Source organism: Caretta caretta, chromosome 5, assembly GCF_965140235.1.
Source record: "Caretta caretta isolate rCarCar2 chromosome 5, rCarCar1.hap1, whole genome shotgun sequence".
In the NCBI taxonomy this organism is placed as follows: Eukaryota; Metazoa; Chordata; order Testudines; family Cheloniidae; genus Caretta; species Caretta caretta.
This window is the reverse complement of record NC_134210.1, coordinates 49,399,016-49,417,961: the sequence shown is the minus strand read 5'-3', so window position 1 is coordinate 49,417,961 and position 18,946 is coordinate 49,399,016. Positions and strand designations below refer to the sequence as shown.

General features: G+C 41.6%; 1 protein-coding gene across 1 annotated transcript in view; it reads right to left on the bottom strand.

Annotated features, from left to right (window-relative positions):
- The window catches only part of LOC125636366 (uncharacterized), a 43,922-nt gene extending 41,711 nt beyond the window's left edge, over positions 1–2,211 (bottom strand). Inside the window, exon 1 of the mRNA XM_048849337.2 lies at positions 1,977–2,211. The gene's annotated coding sequence lies outside the window, so the exon portion shown is untranslated. The remainder of the gene's footprint in view (positions 1–1,976) is intronic.
- Between the last annotated feature and the right edge of the window lie 16,735 nt (positions 2,212–18,946).

Sequence of the window (18,946 nt, the reverse complement as noted above, 5' to 3'; positions counted from 1 at the left end):
AATAATAGCATGCTGAAGGATCATGAGACTAGGAGACCCACACAAAGAGATAGTCCAAAAACACAACCTGAGGGAATGGCAAAACAATGAGACAGTGTCTGTTTCTAACCTCTTAATTAGATTTGAGCAGTACACACTCCTCATGGTATGCATATGTGCACACTGGATCTCACCTCCCACCTAACAATATTCCCTAGCTCCTACTAAGCATGCATTTTTCAAGTAGTCTTAATGTGGCTTCAAACCAAGCAAAAACACTAGTTCTTACTGAGGAGCAGTCAAGATTAAAACTTCAACGGACATCCTCAGCGGGATCTGACCGCAGGTGGTTTTGACATAGCCCTGTTCAAAGGAGCATCTTCAATTTTCCTAACACAGGAAAAAAGTGTATTTTTCTATTCCCATAAGTCAAAAACAACTGAAGGAATTTTACTCAAACCTTTACAAAAAAATCTCTTACGAATGGAAAATTTCAGCCCCTAAAATGAATGTTTTATAAAGTTCTGATGTGAGGAAATTGAAGGTTATGTGTAGAACTGGCAAGTGGTTTGCAATCTTTACTTACTTGGTTACTACCAGCATGACTGCTATTATTGCAGAGATTACAGAGACCCAGGATAATTATGATGGTTTAAACAATCCCATAATTCCTGTGAAATACAACTGCCAGGAGTTTAGGAGGCAGGAACCGAACTGTGCTGTTACTCTTAGTTTTGTTCCTTTCCATTCATAGCATGCTACTGCTAATTCACCAAGGAGATGCACAGGCCTGCTGCATTTTGGTAGGTAAACCTACTTCAGAATAGCAAATCCCCTATAGATTTCAGTAAGAATAGGATCAGGCTGCAAAATGCTGCCTTCACAGTTAATCATCATGGAGTCATAATATACCACTCTGTTGGTTGAATATATTCATGACTGGATCCCCTCTATACTTTTAATGCAAAACAGAGTCATGGGTTCAAATGCAATTTTGGACAGAAGTGAAATGTGCTTCATGGTGTCACTCTAGCTCTTAGTGGATTTTCTCAACCTTCTAAAAATCACCATACAAATTGATGTAATGGGAAGTCTCTAGACTTGTATGATCTAATGAGAAGAGGGACTATGGATGAGGATGGAATTACATTGGTAGAGCTATTTAGGGAAGTTTTGCTGAGCATACATACAGCTCAGTGTTACCATAATCATTATAATGAACATTAAAATACTTGCCAGAGTCATTCTATCTTCCCTCCAAATGACCACTGATAGTTTTCATGGAGCTATTTTTCTCTTCCCTGTGTAACACGCCCTTATATTTTAAGAAATACAACGGTCTTGGTCCAAGCCAGACCTTCACTGGTGACTTGTTTTTGCCTCCTCTTCAGGTTTCCAAGCACATTCTGTGTGTAGCAGAAAGATATCATTTTAATTAGATCCATAGAGTGTTTTAGCTGATGGTAAACGGCACAATCCATTTTCATCTGAGATCAGCAGAGTACATTGTGCTGATGTCAGAATGATTAAAAACAAACTTTGGCTTAGCAAAACAAATTATGGCCATCATTCTCTATATCATAGGAGACATCCAACACCTTCCTCGAAGACTTTGTCTTCACTTCTAAAAAATAGGTGTGTTTTTAACTGTGGATAGCTAAGGCCCGTTAGCGATTTAAGGCTGTAAAATCCTAATGGGAACATGGAACTGTATTTTAATGGAAAATAATCTTGGCAGGGTGTGTCGTGTGGCCCTTGCCTAACTACCACATAATAAAAAGTGCCTCGTCTCCACTGCAATCTTACAGTGAGATAATATTGCAAGATAGCTATCTCACTATCAAAAAGCCACCATAGCTGAAGTATATAAATGTATCGTGTAGTAACCGCCAAGTTAACCAGCGTAGCAGAAGCACAAGGGTTCCTGACATTTGTTTTCTTATATGTGGATTTCTGTCATGCAGATTTTGTCCAAATTAAATAAATTTATTGCTCACCCAACCGTTTCTGCAGAATAATAGTGGCAGATGGAGAGAACAAAATCTGGATTTCTTGCTTTCAAGGAATCGCCGCTGAAGCTAATGAGGTGATGGTGACTGTTCTGCAGTTTTAATTCAATCAGGTCTCTGTACAGTCACCATGTTTCGTTCTCTTTCTCTCGGGGATGGAGAGAATAGAATATGAAGGGAGTGACCCGAGTCACTGTATTAGGCGCCACCAGTTCAGATGCAAGATTATACACTGGGGATGGGATTGGGGGGGAAGCAATTTTTATTGTGATTTGTTTCTATTGGACTAGACTGTACCACTATGATAGGTGCCTCAGAAGCATTCACTGAGGTTGAGACACTGAATTACAATATAATAAGGTGCTTTATTGAGATCAGATAAATATATGTTAGTAGTTTTGTAACACGTCTGCCCCCTCAAAGTCTAAGGGGCATTGACTGAATGCCCAGTCTCTGCACACTTCTCAACTGGAACAATTCATTTGTGAGACTCAGTATTTTTCTAGCTGAGTACAATGGGCGGGTGTTATTTTCTCACTGGTGAAAATATTAAACTATTTCCATTAATTTCAACAGACATTTTGACATCTCCAGGATTTTATTGACAGAGGAGTCTGAGAAACAAGCCTTTACCTTCTCTAAGGATCAGACAAAATAAAAATCCTTCCTGTCAACTGTATTTGACATGGTAAATAACTAAGACAGATGGAAAAAGAAAAGGAGGACTTGTGGCACCAAATAAATTTGTTAGTCTCTACGGTGCCACAAGTCCTCCTTTTCTTTTTGCGGATACAGACTAACAGGGCTGCTACTCTGAAATAAGACAGATGGGTGTGTTTAAAGCAAGTTTTCCTTCTCCATTCTGTCATTTTCTGACCTTTTGGGGGCCTGGAGCTTTATAATGGATGAAGCCTTCACGATTAATAAGCATTTACTCTGTTGTTTCCTAAAAAGCCATTCATTAGATTAACAAAACAACAGTTACGAGCTAATCAAGGTCCTCTCAGCTCAACTCAAGGGAAGGGCATGTGCCCTTGTCAAATGCCTCTAGGCAAAATGTTATTTAAACCCTAGTGTCAGAATTGGTCACAAAGAAAGACTGTGACCTATAATTGTGTCCAGTGACTTCAAAGAATTGAGAGTTTACTATGGGTGTGGGCAGGTAGATTTTCAAAAGTGTTCAATGCCCACAATTGGGGCCAGATTTTCCTAAGAGCTCAGCACTCAACAGTTCCTATTGTTATGAATGGGAGCTGCTGGGAGCAGAGTACTTTTGAAAAAGAGGTATTATTATTCTGTGTGCCAAGGCAGGCATTGAAGATGATCTTTGGGGACCTAGGTCTAGATTCACAGAGGACTAATAGCTAGAGATATTTCACTTTCCCAAATTTATAGAATAATAATAATCCTATTTCTGATCAACTTAATTTAGGATTTTAACTTTAAGGGTTGGGGCAAGTGGTTCCCATAAAATAAGCACTGACCTGAATTTGCATCCAAAATGACAAACAAAACAAAACCTTCATAATATTTTAAATTACATAATGCCTATGATCCTAAAGCACTTAATTGTATATGATTCACTTCACCACTGAAATGTAGCCAGCTCTGTCTGGGGTGAAATTTGGCATGCAGTGCACACAATACTACACCAGTTTTAAGAAAGAAAGAAAGAAAGAAAGAAAGAAAGAAAGAAAGAAAGAAAGAAAGAAAGAAAGAAAAAGAATGCTGGATTCCATTGAAATGAAGGAGAAAATTCTGGTAGAGAGAATTTGAGCCCCAATTCAAATTTAGCCTGCGTACTCATATTCTCATTGAAAGTACCATAGTTAATTACTACAAGGGATCAGGGCTTTAATGTTACTTCATATGAAAGATGAAAAGGAGTACTTGTGGCACCTTAGAGACTAACCAATTTATTTGAGCATGAGCTTTCGTGAGCTACATGCTCAAATAAATAAAGCTCATGCTCAAATAAATTGGTTAGTCTCTAAGGTGCCACAAGTACTCCTTTTCTTTTTGCGAATACAGACTAACACGGCTGTTACTCTGAAACCTGTCATATGAAAGATGACACCTCCAGCACAGTACCCTGTCAACCCCATGCTGGTATTTTTGTTCAATATAAATGTCAAGAGAAGGGCACCATCTACCGAGTTATGAAAACAACTTCCTGCAGCAAGAATCTTGCATCTTCACTGGAAGTCTTCCATCCATGTCCATGGTCTTATTATTGTTCTTCATTATTGGGATTTTCCTTTTTAAATGGTCTGTCCCCTCTCTTAAAATCTTCATCAGTACAGAGTAAGTTTCACAACTTCCACCTTTTCCTTTTGTATTTTCTTTCATTGCCAAGAGGATTAGGTTTGTACTCCTGTTTGAAGGGTGACTGACTTTTTAAATCTTTGAATTCTCTTCATACACAACTTGCGGCACTACAGAAAGATTTGTTGATGGATCCTTTTCATTGTGCTGGTTTGTATCTGCAAACCAGCCATGAATAACGCTGGTCAGCCTCCCGACAGCAAACTCGGGCTCAGATTGTTTTCTAGCTGCAGTGTTTTTCCTTAATCCCAATGAGAGAGTGTTAAGGAAGGAGGCATTACAAATACAAATCATAGTTCATATGTTTTGCAGTCTTGAAGGCTAGCGAGATATGGTGAAGATAATTTCATCGCTCTCCCTGGCAATTATTGCAGTAAGACCAAAAGGGATCACTCTCCAATAGGCTTTAAAGATTTCAGTCCATCCAGTCTGTTCTTTACTCCCAATTTTGTTAATTAAAGTTGTCCCTCAGTAGCTACAGCAGAATGTTTAGAATTATGGGCTATAGTTGCTAAAATGGTAGATTGCTCCCTCCCCCCAAATGTATGGGGGAAGAACAGGGAATTGACATTAAAGAACAGATTCAGCCATTTGTGAATGCATAAAATTATACAACTGCATCCAAGTCAATTCAAGGATTTACTTTTAACCAAGATCTCTGGCCTGCAATAAAATCCTTTATGGGGCTGTGACTCTTGAAGAAACAAAATGTCTTCAGTGATGATGAATTGATTCACTAAAAAGCAAACTCATACATAAAAAGAACCCTCCTGCTCTGGCAATAGAAGTGGTAAAATGGGCCATGTAGTATAATCCACATACATATGTCGACAATGAAAATGCTTGCATTAGTACATCATAATCATAAATATTCTAACTCCAAAGCCAAGCCTGGATGCAGAGTCCATTTTTTCCTTTGTATGCTTGTCACTTTGAAATGGTTCAGAAGTTTTATTTTCCCTCAGCCCCCTTCCAACCAAATCCCTGAAAAACAAGCAAATGACATTTGAAAACCTCCACTTTTCTGTGATTTCTTTCTAAAGAAAATGGAGCATGTTTTCTATTGCATGCCAGATGCTGTTTGTGAAGACTGGACATGTAGAAGGTTCCTAATTAAAGCACTAAATTTGGGGATAAAAAAAGTCAGTCACAGATTTTTTGATACCCTGATAGTGGACATGCAGGCAGCCTGCAAAACAGCCTTTTCAAGTGCCTTCCTCTCATTGATCCTTGGGGAACACATAATGGCAAGCAGCAGTTAATTTAAAGCTAATTGAGAAATCTCTGTCCTTTCTTCACACAATAAAACAAGGTGTCAGGCCTCAGCTGGCATTTGCACCTTGACAGGAAGAAAATGGCCGAAATCCGAGTGGAAAAGCTGCCACCTCATTTTCACTTCACACAAACAAAGCTTCCTATGTTTATTGTTTCAACAGCACCTCAGCCCATAAATAAGAACCGTCAAGAGGAGTGGCTGCAGCTAGGGATGAATCCTGGCAGTAAACAAAGGCTGCTACTTTAACAATACCACCTCACAGAACCAAGATGACAAAAAGTCATGGCATTCTAAACCAGTAACTCACTGAGGCAGCATAGTACCAGACCCTAAATCCCCACAGGTGAGGGAACAACCAAAAGCCCCAGGTAGTCCATTCTCATGAGAAACTAACCACCAGGCAGATGCAATACCTTCATCCACTGAAAACAGTTGCATCTTATCCTACCAATGCTGCTCCCTGAAGCTTTCCCTAGCATATATCAGGAGAAGAGCTATACAACCCAGATAATCTTCTGAATTCCCTGTTAGCATCAAGGATTGCTGTTCCAACTATAAGATAAATACAGCAAACACTTGCTGTGATAAGGCAATGGAGGAGGAGGAGACGTGATGAACATATCAACAGACAGCAAACAAATAGCATTATGTCCTGGGAAAAATATACTTTGACAATCCACCTAGCACACAGAGGGAAAAACAACCTGAAAGTGACCTAAGGTATGCTCTTACTCCAAGTGGGCAAAAGGTGAGAGTACCATAGAAGCAGCAAAGTAGTGAGCTGTAGCTCACGAAAGCTCATGCTCAAATAAATTGGTTAGTTTCTAAGGTGCCACAAGTACTCCTTTTCTTTTTGCGAATACAGACTAACACGGCTGTTACTCTGAAACCTGTCAACAGTCCCTTTAGGGGTCAAGTAGTTGCCAAGCAGTGGACACTTGCCAGTCATGGTCCACAACTGTTGATCTGCTTAATCACAGAGCTAGTAACTGATTGCTGGCAATGATTCCTAACTGTGACCGGTGACTTCTGAGCAAGGTCCTGGAGCACTGAGTGAACCAGCCCATTATTATGGAACCAAACACTCTTAAGCTCCACAGCGTTCCTCACTCCCCAGCGAGCTTCCCAGAGTCCTCTCTGCTGTTAAGCCTGCTTCCACATATTCTACACCTTGGTACCTGTCCCCATCCCAGCTTGACCTTCCTGCAGACCTTCTAAATTCTGCATGACTTGCTGTGGACCTTAGTTAAACATATGGCTGATGATGATGACTTTAAAAAGTCTATATGTAGCTCCATTGACTCAGAAGACCTGCTGCTCATGTAGTCCCTCTTAGTCAACGGAGCTGCTCCAGTTTACACCAACAGAGTATTTGGCCATAAGTTTCCCCATGAAAGCACAGCTGGGACAGGGCACAGGAGAGGATTACTCGAGAAGGGTTGCAGAATTCATTAGCCTTGAAGAGCTTATGAGTTCCACAAGCACTCTGAGCTGTGAGGAACAGACCATTTAAAAAGAAAAGGAGTACTTGTGGCACCTTAGAGACTAACCAATTTATTTGAGCATGAGCTTTCGTGAGCTACAGCTCACTTCATCAGATGTTTACCGTTAAAGGTAATCAGACTTCTAGACAACCTTCCAATGCCCTGTAGAGTCTCCAGTGTTCCTTAGGAACCTGATGGGCCATTCCAATGTCTTTGATTTGCAGCTGAATAGATTTCCATTTACGCCTTTCCCCATTTTAGAAATGGCCCCATGCACCAGACTTCGCCACTACATTTAGAACAAACTTCATGTCAAATTTTTAGGACAAACCATTTACAAAAAATAAGACGTAGCAAAACCAAAAACCCCACAAAGGAACGTTCAAATGATGATTAATATCTATCTGTTGTCTATGAAGCAGAATGAACCTTTCTTGTCAGTTTTGGGAAGAGATGGTAAATTGGCACCAAGTATCAACCTTAACTATGGAACAGACACTACTGCTGAATAATGTATGGTTTTGATCTATTGTTACTGTTGTTTAGTCCAGCAGTGGATCGGTCAGTGATCAATATTTCTGCTGGTTTTGCCAACAGTGAGAGGTTTTATTCACACAACCCTAAAGACAACAAAAAAGGATCCAAATTATGGGCCAGCATCTTAGCTGGTGTAAAATCAATGTAAACTATTCAAGTCATTAGAACTAGGACTTAAACTGTTATATCAGCTGGGTAACAGGCCCTCAGACTCAACACTCCCTTATCCCAAATAATGATTCTGGATATTGACACAATTTTGCAAGCTGCAAGGAATAATGTAACAAAGAGATCAATTCTCTTATTCTTCTTTCCAGGTGGATATGTTGGTTAATACTACAGAGGCGCAGAAGTAATGGTGATCTAGAAATACATATTATTTCAACTTCTATATTTCTACACAAACATACCATAAAAATAGGCTTTAGCAATTCATAACCTTTGGGAAATCAACTGAGGGGTAGGAAGAGTTTATTTTTTTAAGGGACAGTTTGTAAATCCCTGAGATCATTATAAAAAGGATTTGCAAAGTTGTCGAATTATCAGAAGTCCTCCTGTGGCAGAGGAAAGGGAAGCAGCCACAAAAGCAATATCACTGAAATGTAGAAAGAGCCTGTCTCACCAGAGAGCTGTGGAAATGAATAGTAACCTAATCTGCAGTGTGCAGAAATTGTGAGATTAGCTCATCTGAACAGGAAGCTTTAATTAAAAGACATATCCAGCCAAATTGCAAAGTATTATTCTACTTTTGAAGACCCTGGGAAAGAATCACTGGGGGAAGATGGGAATGAAGGCTGTCACCAGCACATCCAAGCTGGAGAATAGTGGGGGCTGTCAGTCAACTGCAGTGTCAGGCACTGTTTGCTCTCAGGGGGAAGGTTAGAACTGAACAGAAGAGGTTTTGGGGTGGATAGTGGCAGCTGGGGTGAAGGAGATTGAAAATTCAGATACAAATAGATTCATCAGTGTCACTGTGGGTCTGTTCCAACTCCCCTGAGGCCAGTGGAAAGACTCCCATTTGATTTCAGTGGGAGCTGGCTCTGGCCCCAGCTGAGCAAACAGCAGAGAGCATCAGGAACAGCACTTTGCGCTAAAAAGACAAATGACTAAGGGTCATATTCTGTTCTCAGCTACACCAGTGCAAGCCCATTGGCTTCAGCGTAGTCAAGGGCAACATTTTGCCCATACCATACAATTATATGTGTAAGCTGAGCACTCTGAAAGCATGAAAGGTTAGCTGCCAATTCCTCCTAGTTTATTAGAAGCAGAAGGTCGTGCACTATGTCAATCAAAGGGAATTTTCCTTACATTTACAATAATGCTCCTATTTTAACCTATGGCTTCAGTGTTCCAGTGATCTCCATACATGTCATATGCTGGGAAAACAAGTATAATTTTGAGTAGCTATGCTAGTATTTGATTAATTTACAATACCACATTTAGCAGAGCTCATCAATTTCAATAGGCTCAATTGTGCCTTTAAGGGACTGGCACATATTGGGAGTGGGTGCCAAACCACACTGACCTGCAAGAGCTCTGTGCAGGCATTCGAACACAGAAGCACAATGCTTCTTCAGAATTTCCAGGAATTCAGGACGAGCATGTCCACTCCAATACACTGAGGCAGTGCATTCAGCGTACAGTCCTCTGAAGCTAGCCAGCTTTTCTGGTTGATGGTGAAGCTGGGTGGGTTCATGGTCTCTTCTCCTTCCTGCCCCTTTTGGTGTGACTTGCACCACCAGAGATGTTAGCAGCGACTGAGCTCAGGGGAGATCAAGGATGGCTATTATTGCCAGATCCTGTGCAGGAAAGTTTGCATACTGATATATGGGCCAGTCACAATCGGATTCTAAACTCTTATTTATTTACATTGGTTAATTCTTCAGGTGGGCACTGTAGCTCAGAAACAACATAACTAGATATTAGCGGTTGGAGAAACTGGTGAGAGAAAACAAACCAGCTGTTAATCAAAACTGGGATTTTGGGGGGGTGGGGGGTGAGAAGTTGTTACTTGTTTCACAAAACAAAATCACATCTATTGTTTGAGCAGTGAATTTTTATTTATTATTATTATTTACTATTCATAAATATAGTGGCACATAGAAACATGCCATCTGGGACTCAAGAGCTATGGGGAACGAGGTACTGTGCTTTGGCTTGATTATCAAAAATGTTTAAATGAATGAACATTTGATCTTTGGGAGATTTTCAGTGAACTGGATTTTTGTCTTGAATATTTTGCAAATTAAAATTTCCCGAGAAGCAGAATATTTGAGAACAAGAGGAGGTACCAATAATCTTAGTTTCCCCAATACATTGAATTACATCCCTCAAGGAGGAGTTTGATTTCCATTCTGCTATGTTATTTATCTGTTATTGCTTTCAGTCCAACCCATTCCTGTTACTGTGGGATGGGTCACATTTTATCTTATTGCACGACTGTGAGAGTTCACCTTAAATGGTGACCAGTGCAAGATGGAGAGAGAGAGAGAGAGAGAGGGAGGGAGGGAGAGAGAGAGAGAGAAAGAAAATGAGGTAAGGAAGAATAAATAATACAGATAAAAAATACTAGACCTTTTTGAAAACAACTCAGAGGCAGCTGGAGGGGCTCATGCTGGTGATCAGCAATGTGAGCGGATGGGACACCATGTGTCAAGCAGAGGAAGTGTGAGATGGGAATAATACTACAGTGTCATTCTCTGAAAAGTAGCAGGCGCATGTGGGACAGGAGCAGAATTTATCTCTGCCTTGTAGGCATGGACTGTCCACAGGGAATAAGGAAATGCTGCTCCTACCCTGCAAGTCCCAGCTACTATGTTTGTGGCTGGCATTGTGCCCATGGCCAAGCTGTGATTTTGCACAGATGCAGGAGGTACCTGCAGGCAGCAGGCTGTGCTGGGCATTTTAATACCCACCAATCTGCAATTGAAAGGGCATGTTTTGGTGCTCAATTCATCCTCTCTCTCCTTTCCTTTCTCTTTCATTCTGTTTGACACAGTCACCTCCAGCCTCAGGCTCATCTCACACACATTAAACAAAATCCTGCTCCAAATGAGTTCAGTGTCAGCAGCTCTGCTGGCTCACACTCTTGAAGACGTTTGAATTTTCTGGCAGCTTGTATATGCAGTTTTCTGTGGCTATATATATGATGGGATAGAAGTTCTTTCTTTGTAGAAAGGCTGCATTAAAGATTTATGGCGGATGAATAATAGAAACAGTACAGACAGTACTGTGTAGATTTCATTTCTTATAAAATTAACATGAATATTTCCAGGAACCCAGATATATATACAGGCTATCTATCTATGAATGCGCTAGTAAAATGGTTTTGACAAAGACCATTTTAATCCTGCAAAACATGCATATAGTTTTATTTCAATGTAAAATTTCCCCCAACAGCATAGAATGCCTCGTTTCTTCTACTCATGTGGGTTTCTTGTTTGTATACCAGAGATGACAACTTTATCTTTCTGATATACAAACCTTGGCTCCTACATCAGATATTGTGCCACTTCCCTCAGCAGTTGACATGTAAAAGAAGAATTACTAATACTAATCAAATACAATACAAAATCATCATCAATGCAAAATGAACTCTTCCACCCAAAAATCAAATGAAATAAAATGAATTGTGCCAATCATTAAAATAGGGAGAGGAGTCCTACAGAAGGGCTAACATTAATGTACAACCTGGAATAAGAGATTTCAGATGATTTTTGAAAATGGCTGAGGTAAATGTCTAGAGGTAGAGAGGTTCACATGTTGGGGGTCATCGCAGCAAGACTACACAAGACAGGATGGAGTAATCTTATAAAATGTCAGGTTTCAGAGGAACAGCCGTGTTAGTCTGTATTCGCAAAAAGAAAAGGAGTACTTGTGGCACCTTAGAGACTAACCAATTTATTTGAGCATGAGCTTTCGTGAGCTACAGCTCACTTGTGGTTGTTGTCACAGTTAAGTTCCCTTCTACAAACATGTCTGTTCCTCATACAGTATATGGCAATGTCTGTATAAGGATCTGGATTAGGTACAGGCTAGAGTTCAGGTCTGAGGCCAAACTGGGACTAGGATTCAGGTGTGCCAAAATCTCATGACCTATGCTTGTCAGATTTCATCCCAAAATAGCAGAAATCCCATGAGAATAATTGATCTTGCAATAAGTCTGCCATCTTGAATAGTGGAACTCTCCCCCATTTTGAGCTGCATCTGAATGAGATCCAGAAAATAGAGAGAAATGGAAGCCACAAAATCTGGTGGTGGGTCAGAAATTCCCCAGAGATACTATTTTGGGGGAGCAGAATGGGAAGAGAAGAAATATTTTGAATCTGGAGTTTTGTTTTAGCTCATTATCAACAAAGACGACAGCTGTGGAATTCAGAACCACAGTTGGAGTTCCCCAAAATTAAGTGCATTCAGGATAGTGTATATCCTGGGTTATAGTTCAGGAAGGTCCCACTTTATGGGGGAAAAGAGTTACAGAAAAACGGGATGGGGCGTAATACTACAAAAAAGGAATAAATGTGTGTGTCAGCGCGTGTGTGAGAACATACATGGATCTCCCCATAAAATAAACAAAAATATATACGTTCACAATACTTCTTATGCTACAGCACATTATTTTCTGACATCACGTAGTCAGATGAGTATACCCATTTCTGGCATGTTTGATAACACTATCCTTCTTGTCTTGAGCAAATTGTTCTAAATCTAACTTTCAGGAATATGTATGTAACCATATATTAAACCATTGATGATCTTCGATGCTGCTGCTAAGAGATTATCATGGAGGGCCCCCAGCATTAAGGGCAAGCTTTCGAATGGCTTTGAGTATATAAATTGCTGGCTATACCACAGAGTACATGATTTCTTTCATTAAAAACCACATCATTTTTAGGCTCTCTTTTGATTTAGGAAGAAGAGCAAACTTGAACGCTACCAATACAATTAGTTTAACCAAAAGCCTTATGTCTCAATAACAATTTAGTTCCTTAATGCCACTGAAATATTGGTTCTGAGATGATGTAAAATTAATTATCTCCCCTGCAAGATGCCTTTAATGTTTGGTTTTGATGGCTGTCACACTGATTGGCTATTGAACTCTTTATTGTGCCAGTTTGGCTAGCAATTCGTCTGGCTCCATTGGAAGAGTGGGCTAGCTGCCAATCTCAGAGACAATGTGCTTTAGAAAAGGTCAAAATTACCAAAGGTTGATTGAGGGCACACAGCCCTTAACTGAACTGAGAAAGGCACTGACTAGAAGGAGAATAAATGTTATCTGAATTTCCTTCCACTGGACAGATATCCAGTGAATAAATACAAGAGGCAGTTGACCCATTCTTACGTGTTTTAGGGATTACCACCAAAAAATCATGGCTCACAGGAAAAAGGGCAAATCTTTGCAAGAGGAGAAAAAAACTGAAAGTGGCTGGAGCAAGTTACTAGCCCAAGCCTGCCTTCCCTGGCACCCCCCTTCGAGCCCATCTTGCTGTCCCTGGCCCGTTCTCTCCTGTCTGAGCTCATTGGCACCTTTTGCAGCTTTCTGGATGCTCAGCTCCCATCCCCCATGAACCTGTCCACTATCCTAGCTCCTCGGCCCTGTGCAGCTTTTGTCAGGTGCAGCTTGCCATGCCTTCATGTAATTCTCAGCCAGGCAAACTCTCGGTTCCCCTGTTCTCCATGAGAAGTATTTCCGAATGCCTTGGAATATCCTTCATCGTTCAGATGTATTTTCTTCTGAGCAGCTTTCCACAATGCAGATGATCCATTATATTCTGCTAATTCCAGCTCCTTTGAAGTCTACCATATGCTCTGTTTAGAAAACAGCAATACTTTGCATTTATATAGCACCTTCCATCAGAGGCTTTCAAAGGTGGGAAAGGAGTAGCACCCCCTTTTATGAATGGCAAAAATGAGGCAAGACAAGTTAAGGCTTAATTTCTGGGACATCGTCTCTCATTGTGGGTTCTTCTGTTTTTGGATGCCCAACAGGAGACACCTCAAGCCTGATTTTTAAGAGGTACTGATCACCTGCAGCTCCCATGGACTTCAACTGGAGTTGTGAGTGCCCAGTGCCTGTGAAATTTGAGTGCTAAGTGCCTGAAATTGGGCATGCAAAAACTGAAGCACCCAAACTTAGAGGTCCTTTTTAAAAATGTGGGCCTAAGTAACCTGGCCAACATCTTACAATACCTGGTAAAGCTGGTGAGCAGAACCTCTCTGCCAATTCCTACTCCCTTGCTCTAGCTACTAAACAATGTTGCCTTTGAGCACTTTTTGGATTGCAATTACTTCATTTACCTGTGGGTATTTCTATCCGCTTATAATCTTGAACATCAACCCAAACCATTCTACAACAAACAGTAAAGCATCATGTCAAGATAAAGCACATAGGGAAACTTTGGCTCCCAGAACCATACTTTACTGAAAATATATGTTCAGTTTAAATACACCCTGTGCTTACATCTTACCTTCATATTTCATCAGATGTGGTCTCCAGAGGAACTTTCATACTCCTCTTTACAAATGACTGAGTTCTATCCACAGAAAGATTTCAGCGGCATGTTCAATAGTCAGATTATTTCACAGATAATTCCTTTGACCTTTTAGGCTGGGTAAAGGAGGGGAAAATGTTGACTTCATTGTGTATTCACTCAGCCCTCTGATTTTCCATTACCAGCATGGGTTGGTTTTTTTACTCTGTTGGACCCCTTATGAATAAGCAGAAGACCACAGTTAACTTAAAAGAGAAGTAAAAGCAGATGTCTGCTTAATTATACAGTCAGCAGGACAAAGGGTAATTATAAAAGACCTAGCTGAGCGATGGTTCAGACTGGCCAGAAGGATCCTTAGTAAATCTGTGGATAATCTCATCATTTCAAGTTTCAAAGCAATCTGTGGTAGAACAACACTCTGAGCTGATTTCCAATTAGGAGTGATTCTATTCAGTTATACCACACACCATTGTTATTAGACATTTTTCATGGTTCTAAATATTTGATTCTGTCACTTGGATTCTTTTTCACTTGAAGTCTTTAAATCAAGATTGGCTGTCTTTCTGAAAGAAATACTCTAGCTAGCTCAACTGGGAGTTATAGGTTTGATGCAGGAATGACGTGGTGAAATTCTGTGGCCTGTTTTAAGCAGGAGGTCAGACTAGATAATCGTAATGACTCCTTCTGACCTTAAAATCTTTGAACCTATTTGTGAAAGACTGTGATAGTTAAAATAATCGTGACATTAGGCATTGCTAGAGCAGACTTTGAATGCCATGGTCAAGACAAAGTAGAATTAGTAATACTTCCTCAAAACACAGCTCTGCATCTATCGGAGACAAATTTATATTTACCATAGTTTCTCTGACATAGCCTCAAAGATATTTAGGCACCTAACTACCTTTGAGGATCTGGGACTATGTGACTTGCCCAAGGTCACACAGGAAACCTAGAACATAATGGGGAATTGAACCAAGGTCACCCAAGTCCCAGTCTAGCTGCCTAACCACTGGGACACATTTCCACCGTAGCGCTATGGGCACCTAAGATGAGTCTGAGGACTGCACTTCACCCAGTTTTGGCATTTGTGTCTTGAATTGCTGGTCCCCCACCTCAGCCCCACTAAGGCTGCTATATGCTGTTTTGGTCGTGCAAAACAGCCGTAAACCCACTTTAAAGGGTATCCCCCAGTATAGAGAGACCTCCATTAGCATACAGCTTTAAGCTTCTAAGCCATCCCATCCCCATTCACAGGGGATGTAGCTGAGGTGTCAACAGCACCTTAAAACTGCTTTACATTAAGCTGGGGACTGGCCCAGTGCATGGTGCCACCAGGATCAGGTAAAAGCAAAAGGTTACATAAATTTAGCTTTCCACACCCCTCCCACTACTCAGATTGTGTTAGGCACTAAAAGGCCGGATCCAGGATCTGACCCAGTGACTTTAGCCCAGGGATTCTCAAACTTCATTGTGCCATGACTCCCTTCTGACCACAAAAATCACTACAAGCCCCCAGGAGGGGGGACCGAAACCTGAGCTCGCCTGAGCTCTGCTGCCCCGGGCCGGGGGGCCAAAACTGAATCCCAAAGTCTTCAGCCCTGGGGAAGGGGAGCTATAACCTGAGGCCCAGGGCTGAAGCCGAAGCCTGATCCCTGCCATTCCAGGCTGAAGCCCTTGGGCTTTGGCACCGGGCAGTGCGATTCAGTCTTCGGCTTCAGCCCCCTAACACCAGCCATGGCGACCCCATTAAAATGGGGTCGCAACCCACCTTGAGGTCCCGACCCACACTTTGAGAACTGCTGCTTTAGCCTCATTTGACCATCTTCTATCTTTGATTCAAGGCTGAATGTGATAGTATCTCGTACTTTATGATTGTTTCACAGTCACTGAGCTCTTACAGGAACCGCAGCTTGGGCACCTCCTAGGAGCAGATTGTGCACTCTGCCTCCTTAATTGGCAGAGAGGTTCTGCTCACAAGCTTTACCAGCGATTGTAAGATCTTGGCCAGGTTACTTAGGCCCATATTTTTTAAAAGGGCCTCTAAGTTTGGATGCTTCAGTTTTTGCATGACTGATTTCAGGCACCTAGCACTCGAATTTCACGGGCACTGGGCATACTCACAACTCCAGGTGAAGTCCATGGGAGCTGCAGGTGATCAGTACCTCTGAAAAATCAGATTTGAGGTGTCTCCCGTTGGGCATCCAAAAACAGAAGCACCCACAATGAGAGACCACATCCCAAAAATTAAGCCTTAACTACTCTTACCTCATTTCTGCCATTCATAAATGGGGGTGCTACTCATCACTTTTTAGTTACCTCAGGCCACAGGACAGCACTAGCATTCGCTTTGAAGAGATAGGACAACCTTCCCCACACTAAATACATCCAAGTAGAGCAGTTGCTTTTCATTTCTTAAACCACATCATCTTTCAATATCAACAGAACTAAAACAGAATACAGGAGACCTGGCACAGGGAATAAAATCTCAAACATAACTGTGAAACCCTGACTTGGACAAATTTATCATATCCTCTTTTGACAGACTCTCCAGGTTTCATGGTTTACACTTGGCCAACATTTGTATTAATTATTATTATTTATATTACTGTAGTACATAGGAGCCCTAGTCATTGACACCTTGGCATACAGCTAAGTACTGTACAAACACAGAACCCAAAGACAGTCCCTGCCCCAAGGAATTTACAACCTAAGTGTTAGGGGGCTTATTCCTTCACCCACTTACTTCCCTGGTCCTTCTTGCATGAACAGAGAGCAACAATACCTGACGTCCAAAGGTGCAAACAATTCAATGTTTATTGGGGTGAACTTCCAGCAAGCATGATTCTAGTTTCCTTCCTTAGTGTCCCCCTTCCCAGCTCTGACACCACAGAGCCTTACACCTGTGTCCCTGTTCCCATTCCTGCCTTTAGCCAAATATGATTCCAATTTCCTTACCCCCATTCCCTGTTCCCATTTCCCCCTTTAGCAAAACATGCTTCCAATTTCCCCACCTCCATTCCCTGTTCCCATTTCCCCTCCCCACACCCACCCACTCACTTCCTGATTGACTGCAGACTATATAGTAAAACTTGAGTTCTGCTTAGCTATACCTTAACCAATCATTTTCCTGAAATTTAACTTACCAATCCTAACATATTGTAACATGATTATGTAACCAATTATATCCCACCACCTTGATTAGTTTACACCCAGCAAAATTAATTATACAGCAAACAAAAACAATTACAAAACCAAACAAAGACTATACAGACAAACCAAAGCAAAGTGGGAACTATAATAACAAAACAATACAAAAGTAAGAATTTCACATCCCAGCTATTGATAAGTAAGTTCTTGCCAGACAGGATGCTATCAAACTAAGTTTCCTTTTACATCTTTAGGTACTTCCCTTTCTCTGGAGGTGACAGGCATTATCAGGACAGGAGTGTATTCCTAACAGCCCAGTAGCACCTTCTTTCAATGTGACTAGTTTGGAACGTGAGGATGTGACCTGTTGCTTTCCAGCTTATGGCTGCCTCTGCTGCTTAGCCAAAGGCCTTAGCCTAAGAACAGGGCCTCAGACTGTCACAGTAAGAGAAGGACCTTACACTGGCAGACAGTGATTTTGATTCTTTCTTTTATACCTCTAACTAGCCAAGTGATAAGAATACACCTACATTCTTAAAGTACAGGCCTTTACAGACAGACCTGAATATCTGTATCCTAACACTAAGTATAAGACAAGAGACACCAGATGGATACAGACTGACAGGGGAGTACAAGGAAACAATGAGACAACACCGGTCAGCATGGTAGGCAGTGGGCTCAGCACACCAGCAGACTAACCATTGTAAAGTTCTTTGCAGGCATCATGGCAAAGGAACTTGCCCTGACACTGAAGATATTTAAACTGAAATGATCAAAACAGAACCGACTGAGATAGCATAAAGAGATTAAAAAGATGTTACACATTAAAGGAAGAGATTCTATCACCCTCACGTCAAAGGGTATCTTACTAACAAGTAGACACGCTGGCTTCAATAGGACGAACTGTGGAGTAAGGTACAACTCAGCATGAGCCAGAGTAGCCCTAACTGTGTTACTCAGGAGCCTAGGAAAGTCTAGCAAAATGATTCTATATACATAGGGTCTGAGGCCTGGTCTACACTGGGGGGTGCGGGGGGGGAATCAATCTAAGATACGCAACTTCAGCTACGAGAATAGCGTAGCTGAAGTCGACGTATCTTAGATCGACTTAGAATCACTTACTTCACATCCTCGTGGCGCAGGATCGACGGCCGCCGCTCCCCCGTCAACTCTGCTTCCACCTCTCACCGTGGTGGACAGCAGAGTGATCAGGGATCAATTTATCGCATCTACACTAGACACGATAAATCCATCCCCTATAGATTGATCACTACCCGCAGATCCTGCGGGTAGTGTAGACGTGGCCTGATTCTCCACCACCTTAGACCTGTGGAGTCAGTTATGCCTGCACAGTGGGTGTAGAATGTAATCATGCAACATAGGTGTAAATGTCCACACAGAGTGTGAGGCTGTGGAGAATCAGGCCCATGGTGTATACTTCTACACATTATCACACACACAGGCCAAAATCCAGGCCTTCCCTCAACAGCACAAAAATGCCCCAGGCAGCCAAACCAGTGCGGTTCTGCTGCACAAGAGGCTGTGTGTGGGGGCTGTGCCGCAGGGCATGTGCACCCGCTACTTGGTGTAAAATGAACCTCAGTGGCAGCTTCTTGCACAGCAGCTTGAGAATGTGGACCACAGAAGGGCCAAGGAAGCTTAGGATCATCTTTTGCATTTGGGGGCTGCCTACGTCCC